Below are 7,764 nucleotides of genomic sequence, written 5' to 3' on the forward strand. Positions count from 1 at the left end.
TTCACAATGATATCTTCATTGTGAAATACTATTAACATTGACAGTCACACATTTTTGGGATTAGGGTTAGGATATGGGTTAGGCTTAGCAGAAAGGTTGCCTATGTTTCTGTTGGGTGTTTCTTTGCACGCAACAGGTCTCGGGCCAGTCATACTCGTCTGAGACCGGTAGCCGGTAAGGGTTGTTCCTGAACAACATGACCTCGTTCAGAACAACACAACCTCCATTCGTTTATGAAGATGTTCAAAAAAAGGTTTGTATCCACGTTTCCCCTCTGAATCACAGCGTCTAGCTGAACATTTGTATTTTGTACAACCCTTTTTACCCCTCTCCAAACCCTCAGCCGAATCACTTTCACTCCTATACTTTATCTATACCTTTGTCAGATAAAAATCTCTTTCCTCTTACTCCTTGTTGAAATACAGACGTTCCTTGTCATTGGAGATTGCTGATATTCACATCCAAAGTAATCATGTGCTTGTTCATAAATGGAAAGCCCACACACAAACACACACACACACACAAAATCTTCAAGATCTCATTAAACCAACAGATGAGACTGGCATATGAGAGCAGTAGTCGACCCAGAGGCCGTTTACCTGGATCAGGTGAGCCTGGGCGCTGTGCAGAGCAGGGGGAGAGGAGGAAGAGCCACAGAGGACAGGTCAATAGAGTGTGTTGCTGCCTCCAGGAACTGGAACATGGATCAGATGTGCTCTGTTTGGGCCTGGAGCCTGTTCCCTGGCCCTGGAGGATACCCAGGGGCACAGCCGGCACATGCCCCTGGAGGATACCTAGGGACACAGCCGGCACATGCCACTGGAGGATACCCAGGGGCACAGCCGGCACATGCCCCTGGAGGATACCCAGAGGCACAGCCAGCACATGCCTGGCTGCCAAACCACATCGGGGACACGGATGACCTCCAGTGGGACGGATATCATCGTGGTTCCTCAGGGAAATAGGGTTCTTTTAACTCATTTAACCACTGTCTAAATGAGGAGTGAATCTTCACTGCACGTCCCTCAACTGTCGTTCAGATGTTGTGTGTGTGTAAGGGATGTTTACACAGATAGCTGTTTATCAGAAGGGTCCGTTCCCTGACCTGGGAGAAGAGGGTAACAGTAGCAGACATTAGGAAGTCAAATTAACGCATGAATGGTTACAACATTCAATACATAGATGGATGTCTGAAGATATTCCAACCAAATACTTTGTTGGATTTTTATAAACTAAATTAACTATTGTCACTGTACAGAATTCCATGAATCAAACGCTCACAACAAAGTTCTCCCTTTTCTGACTCAAGGTGCTGTTTTCAATCATTTTGAAAGAAAAGATTTGACTCCCTACAACCAACCCCCCACTTGAAACAAAAACATGATTCATGTTGTCCTTACCCACACTAAACACACAGCCTAGTGGAACAAACTGCCCTCCTTTTCCACAAAAGGAAATTGATTCACAACCTTTAATTGGGCTAGAGAAAGAAAAAAAGATGGGTAGAGAGAAGAAGATTAATAACACAAAATAAACAAAGCAACAACAGCCTCAACACTGTGAGACGAGATCCGATTATGTAAGATATCAGGCTTCTGATTTGAAAGAGAATAAGCCATCATTAGCTAGGAGGATTTCAACCTTCCATATTATCACAATATCTGGATGCGTTTCAGCCTCGCATCCGAGCGAAGGTTCCAGTTGTGGTCAATGGGCCTGGATTTCCGAATTGAAATCCCTGCAGGCCAACACAATGCTGTCAGCATTAAACGATTCAAAGCATCACAGCATCCATTTGTGAGTCGCCTTAACATTTAGGGTTACAAACACTCACTGGAGTCCACTTAAAGGTTATGGCTGGCGTGTAAAGCTCAGAAAGTGAATGGGGTCCTGGCTTCCCCTGACCGCGTTCGGAGGGAGGGAGAGCGGGTGGAAAGAGCAGCAGACGAGGTGGTGGTGTGCGGGTGGCGTGAGGGTGGAGAGCACAGCCTGATGTGGAAAATGTTCAAACACCGTGACTGAGTGCTGTATTTCAGCGAGGAGCCCACTGCTACAGCAAGTTTTATTTCAGCTGTGGTTAAAACAAGAAACAAGAAGGTGTAAAAACTTGCCCACAGTTGCAAGTCTCACTAAATCCTCTCTGGCACGGCACAAGCAGGCCAACGCAGCCCATCTGCAGTAGTGCATTACGTGGTGACATCACCATTACACTTTTGTCTATTATTAATCCATAATTCTGTAATTATTTAATTATGTCCATATCAAATCCATAGCTGAGGCAGATATTAACTTACTACCCATTGCACATCCATGAGTTATACTATAACTATGCTAACAGTAGTACTAACAGTTATTACAGTAGTAACACTAATCAGAGCTGTGGTTTGCAACATGCTACTTTCAGGTAGAAAGTATTGATGGATGGGCAGCCATAAGTTACTGCTATTCTAGGTATGTAGGTCAGTCTTTTATTTTGGGGAGATGGGATTGTTTTGAAGGGTCTCAGATTCAAGGCTGCTGACCTCTAGTTTGTCCAGGTTGCAGGTTACAACATAGTGGTTGCCAGATCTGGCTATTTGATTTAACGTGCAACTTTATTCCTGCTGTGTGTCAAGTAACAACCAGAGTATTCAAACACAGTCATGCCGGAGGACGAATCCTTTCCAATCTAAAATCTACAACATTTCTTAGAAAAACCATAGATGTGAACAAAGGCTTTGATTTGATTTCATGGAATCCAAGAGCACTGTGATTCAGCTTTTCCTTCATGTGTGAAAAAGACCAAATTTAAACAAGGTGGTCAATTCCTGTGGTTCAAAAATTGGCTTTTGTATAGAGTTTAGTTGTTTGTTTAATTCAGGCAGATTTGAGGAACACAGTTGAGTCAGTAGACTCAATGTGTCTGGATGTAAACTCTGAGTTTATGTCATGGACAGATGTACAGATGCAGGGCATTTGTCCGTCCGGTCATTTCATTTAGTTTAGCCTTATGTGAGACTTCCTCATTTGGAGGCTGAGGAGGATGTCAAATGTGTCCATAAATAATCAGATGTCTCCTGGAGGATGCAGGCATGTGGAGCAGGACCAGCGAGTCTGGGAGTGGACTCAGCTTTGAGCGTTAGGTTTCAGCTGTGTATGTCAGGGGGGGAGCGGGGAAAAAACGACCAGTGCCAGGGGCCTCGTTCACGGCCTGGCCCTCTCCTCAGGGACTGTTGTCCGGCCTCAGGATAGGCAACTGTATCAACATGGCCCCGATGTGGTCCCCTTCACCCGGACCCTTGTGACCCCACTCCGGAGCCCACAGTGCACATCCAGCAAACACAGGCAGAAACAGCAGACGTTGAATAACCAGAGTTCTTTGAGGGCGGTGTTGTGAAGTTAAACAGGGGTTTAAGGGGGGTTAAAAATGTTGCCCTGTATACTTTGGGCTTGATTAAGTTGAGTGAACTTGACAATTTGCGAAATGTTTTAACGTTTCTTTCATTTAAATAGCCACTGTCGTTTAAATAGCAAAGGAGGTGTGAAGTGATTGGTTATCCTGGTTAAACTGTATGGTATTTACCTGGCAGTCCTGTAAAATGGATTGGTTTGTTTACATCTGAAAGAAAGGAACAATGCACGTTGTCAAAGGTTCTACTTATGGAATGGTTTGGCACTAGGATGCAACTGAATAGACCCTACCCAGGGGAGGGCATGGAGCCAGGGGGAGGCGGTGTACCAAGACCCGGCCAGGCGGCTTGTGATTCCAGAGGCCCTACGCGTTCCTCTGTTCCACCACGCGTTCCTCTGTTCCACCACGCGTTCCTCTGTTCCACCACGTCACTCTCCCACCTTGCATCCTTTGAACCCTAACCCTTTGAACATGACCATTACTGTAAGCCAACCAAGAATAGAAACAATAAAATGTCTTGAATGAAATACTGTGATACCTGCTGTTATTTTTGGATGCACTTATCCACATTTGCGTTAAATTGCTATAACTCCTCGTGGTGTTTTTCCTATATGTTTTATGTGTTTTTAGTGACATTTAAATGTGAATCGAGACTTGAACACTTTCACTAGTTTCCATGCCACTTGGGCCCAACTGCCAAAAAAAATTTTCTTCATTTTTTTAACGACAAGGACATTTTCACCCTGTAACGAGTTGCAGTATTTCTAAAGCTGAATCTTGACACAAGCTTATACTATCTGGCAGCTTTGGTCCACACCCAGCACAGACGTTCTGCACCGGAGACATGACTCCATGTTTGGAGTCAGGGAAGCTGGTTGTTTGTGGGGTGATTTTGGATGATTTAAGATATCTCTGTGGACTGAATATGGACAGTTGTGCGTTCCAATATTGTGTTTCAGATGTGTTATGTCTAGAATACATTTACAATAAATGTACATTTAGCAGACGCTCTTATCAAGAGCGACTTACAGTAAGTACAGGGACATTCCCCCCGAGGCAAGTAGGGTGAAGTGCCTTGCCCAAGGACACAACGTCATATTGCACGGCCTGGAATCGAACCGGCAATGATTAATAGCCCGATTCCCTAACCGCTCAGCCATCTGACTCCAGAATGCGCCTTTATGGCATCAGCTAACGCTCTGAGATGAAATGAAAACACTGATGTGTCCCTGGGCTTTACAGACACACAGCAGCCTGCCGTAACACACGGCTTGTTTGCTTTGACAACAGACAGGGCCAATCTTTTGCCTCGTCACCTTTATGTAATCATCTATTTTGAAAACCCTCACATTGGGTTTAGGCCCACTGTCTATAGTTTCATGTATATTGTTCATCTAAAGGTCACTGAAGATGTATTCTGCCCCACAGTATCAACCGCATCTCACTGTTTGATATCCCTCGACAGTTGGTTAATTTTAGTGTCAAGGAGTGTCTGCATTGTCAACCATAACCCTATCGGACTACATCTATGTGCAACCACACCTAAAGACGTTGACTTCTCAGGACCATGTAGAGCAGGGGTGTACAATCCTGCTCCTCAGGGTCCACTGTCCTGTATGTTTTAGATCAGACCTGATTCAAATGAATGGGTTGTTATTGAGCTCTGTGGAAGCCTGATAACAACCCATTCATTTGAATCAGGTGTGCTGGAGCCAGGAAACATCTAAAACATGCAGGATAGTGGACCCCGAGGACCAGGAGTGAGAACATCCCCCGATGTAGAGGATGAATCAGGTGCGTCGGTCGAAAGCTGAAGCCAAACCCCGCCCCCGCCTGTCATCCACTCCCGAGGCCATGTTGGGCTCCCTTGGGCTAGGAGCACCTCTACGTGATCCAGATCTCCTCACTAGCGAGCATTGAGTAGAGTAGGCCTCAGAGCCAGGTGGTGATCCTGCACAGGCGCTGGCCTCTGTCAACACCAGGAGCGCCTATGTTTAGGAGCGCCTCACGTAAAACCTCAGACCTCCGGAGCAACCAGACTCGGAGGCCCGTTGTGACCCCAGGATATGCAGCAGGAGCTGGGAATGGAGTTTGGCACCGCTCAGTTCCCGTGCAACAGCCTACTAATGACCTGCACAGCTGTGCGGAGGAAAGGGAAACGTGTTGAATAACGTAACAAGAAAGACCAGAGACTTGCTCTTTCCCAGGGTTTTTTAGTTTTTTTTCCTTTTCGTTTTTTCCAGTGGCGGTGGTATTGTGTTTTCAGGAGTTTTTTTCGGTCTCGTGCTGCAGAGTGTGTTTTATCGTGTCTTCAGCCCTAACAGTCTCCTAGCTGTGTCCTTCATCTTTGAGCTGCAACACAACGTGATATCGCTAATTCTGTACCAAAGCTTAATCCAGGCCAGGACCCTGACAGATTGCCAGTGAACAGCTCCTCATTCTGTTAAATGCAAAGAAAGCTAGACCCAAATGTTCTTGTTGCCATTAAAGAACGTCTTGAACCCCACTGATGTAAGATTTGGGCAGAGGATCGTTCGTTTATCATGGTTGGCTTGAACTGATCCAGTCAAATGAATTACTCAGAAAATAAAGTACAGATTTGAAAAGTACGTTCTCACAGAACACAAATTATGACAGAACGATAATATTAATATGTCTACTCAGTACTGTAGCCAGAAAAACATTGTTACTTTGTTAAACTATATTTCTGGCACATCGAGGAGATGGGTCGGTTTGGTTTAAAAGATTGAGTTTGTTCAAGGAATTCTTATTTATTTATTTTACTTGTCTGATGTTTCAGCATACACAGGACACAAACCCGCACAGACATAGACATTGACTAAGACAGTGCAGTGAGGACTGATACAGTAGTGTAGGACACATGTGGGTATACAGTAGTTAGACCCATCTTCTAAAAACTCCTTTTTCTATCGTCTCCAGCTGAGAGCTCAGGAGAACGCCTTGGCTTCTAGACCCCCCACGGTGCAACCACACTGTCCATGAGAACACTGGCTGAAGCCTTCAGACATAGCGTCTCGTTTCAGCCAGTCCTGTCTCTGCACCTCTTGGCTTCCTGTATTGACAAGTCAAGAGAAAGTCAAGAGAAAAGCAAGAACAACTTCTGAGAAGATATCATTAAATATTACTGTGCAATCATTCGATACTATAAAATTATTGCAGACATTTGTTTTTGATTATTACTATTAAAAATAATACGAGAGGCCTCCGATGAGGACTGAGAAGAAACCAGCCATGTTTTATTTTGGTAAGTTATGAGATAGACGGTGCCCAGTGCAGTACATGTACAGGAAACAGCCTCAGAGCGCCATCCTATCCATGGCCTGTGGAATTTACCCAAGCTACAATAGTCATTAGCTTATCATTATTAACCTAAGGTAATGTCCTAAGCTAACCTATGATGTCATTTGGTAGCGTATATACTTTATCGTCGTAAATTTATGATGTCATTTTTTTACCTGAGTTATGTCTGCTGCAGATCAAAAATAATGATCCATTTGAAGGTAGTTATTGAGCTACACGACCTCCTTCCAGACAGACAGGCTGCAGGACGACATGGAGACAGACAGAGCTAAAAGACGGAATCCGGCAGAAACTATAAACTGACGTGTTTAGTAAACAAGGAAGTCCAATCTTACGGTATTCCTGTCCCTCAGTGTGTTTGACGGTAAACACCCCCATTTGGTCATACGCCGGAATGAACGAAATATAAAGACTGAACCCCCGTGCCTGCGGTAAGGGATGACTGTAATAACAATCTGAATTTAGAGCTCTCATCCATTCGAACGAGGCGTCTATTTAAAGCGCACTCTACGATAGGCTTTTTCCTCATTGGGTCAATCCGTCACCGTGCCTCATTACAGAGAAATGCAAACACTGGACAGAACGGCTCCGGCGTTTGTGCGGAGCGTCTTTTGGAGGCCCAGATGTGTACGTGAGCCCTCTGTTGCATGCAAAGTGACATAACGTTGACAGCACATGCTCGTGCGCGGTGCGATTGATTTCTGGAACGCATGACTTCATTTTCCATGCTGTTCATCCCTCTGATGTATTACCCTAGCTAATTCAACTGATTTTGAAGCCCTGAACAGTTTAATGTACTTAAATCAGTACTTAATCACTGGACTAACAAATGTCTGACTCCACTTTGCACTCATTGAAGGTACATGACAGTTTATCTATGGAGTTTGATTAACCAGGAAGTTCCTTAGTCACCTTGCAAAGGGAAGGCAGCCATGGGGACAGAGCTTCAGCGACAACAGAACATCGCTAACGCACATAAACACACGCGTTTGGGCTGCAACTGATTTAGAGCGCATAGGAAACAGTATGCGTTTCATTAGGAATGTTCTGTC

At 44.8% G+C, this 7,764-nt stretch overlaps 2 long non-coding RNA genes across 2 annotated transcripts; both read right to left on the minus strand.

The window, feature by feature from the left end:
• Nucleotides 1-1,402: 1,402 nt before the first annotated feature.
• Nucleotides 1,403-3,921, minus strand: LOC124475315. The gene is made up of 3 exons (XR_006956911.1): nucleotides 3,682-3,921; nucleotides 3,563-3,598; nucleotides 1,403-1,480 (listed from the first exon to the last, which is right to left on the minus strand). It is a non-coding gene; the product is annotated as an uncharacterized LOC124475315 (long non-coding RNA).
• A 2,225-nt stretch (nucleotides 3,922-6,146) lies between these two features.
• LOC124475309 lies at nucleotides 6,147-7,292 on the minus strand. Its single transcript, XR_006956904.1, has 2 exons — nucleotides 6,868-7,292; nucleotides 6,147-6,464 (listed from the first exon to the last, which is right to left on the minus strand). It is a non-coding gene; the product is annotated as an uncharacterized LOC124475309 (long non-coding RNA).
• Between the last annotated feature and the right edge of the window lie 472 nt (nucleotides 7,293-7,764).

Source organism: Hypomesus transpacificus, chromosome 13, assembly GCF_021917145.1.
Source record: "Hypomesus transpacificus isolate Combined female chromosome 13, fHypTra1, whole genome shotgun sequence".
Classification (NCBI taxonomy): Eukaryota; Metazoa; Chordata; class Actinopteri; order Osmeriformes; family Osmeridae; genus Hypomesus; species Hypomesus transpacificus.